General features: G+C 62.1%; 1 protein-coding gene across 1 annotated transcript in view; it reads right to left on the bottom strand.

Annotated features, from left to right (window-relative positions):
• The window catches only part of CASKIN1 (CASK interacting protein 1), a 7,382-nt gene that overhangs the window by 4,554 nt on the left and 2,095 nt on the right, over nucleotides 1–733 (bottom strand). The window lies entirely within an intron of this gene.

The following is a 733-nucleotide window of genomic DNA, read 5'->3' on the forward strand; positions in this document are numbered from 1 at the left end:
TACAAACCCCTCTGATAGGGGAGCAGGGGGAAGAGGTCCCCAGGAGCCTGGGGCCAGGGCACTTGATGACCTTGGGTGGACTGACCGACCACACCTCCTAGCTGGCCCCCCTCTGCCCTCTCACCGGCCTGTCAACCTCCATGTCCTCTGTACAGGATAAGCCCGTCACACCCGTACCCCACCTGAAGCCATTCCACAGCCCTGTGGCTCCCTATGCCCCTCGCTCTGTCACCAAGTCAGCCGCCCTGGGCTCTGACCCTCACACAGGTCACACTCTGCCCTGTCTGAGCGTCTCTGCACGTGTGGTTCCCGCTACCCCGAAGTCGCCGCCTGCAGCTTGCTCCCTCCCACTTCTCAGGGCCTTGTCCGTCCACTGTCTGAAGCATGTCTCCATCTGCAATGTCTGGGTCACTGGTCGGCACATTTCCCTCCATGCTGACTTCACTGTCCTGTGCTCCCCTCCGCCCAGGGCAAGCTCCTTGAGAGCAGGAACGAGGCCATTTGGGTGATCGTCTATTCCTCGAGCCTGGCGTGCAGTGTCTGCTGAATCAATGAAGGACCAGGTCTGGGGACCCGGATAAGAGAGCTGGCAGGACAAATCCCGGACCTCACACCCAGTGATGGCGGGAGCTCATGGCCCCAGCCCAGCCCGCAGCACACCGTGTACATGCTCCTGTCTGGCCACGAGCCTCTGGCCTGGGCTGGACTTGCCTGCTCGCTTGACGATGGCCTC

Source organism: Bison bison, unplaced genomic scaffold (genome assembly GCF_000754665.1).
Source record: "Bison bison bison isolate TAMUID 2011002044 unplaced genomic scaffold, Bison_UMD1.0 scf7180017846459, whole genome shotgun sequence".
NCBI classification, from domain to species: domain Eukaryota; kingdom Metazoa; phylum Chordata; class Mammalia; order Artiodactyla; family Bovidae; genus Bison; species Bison bison.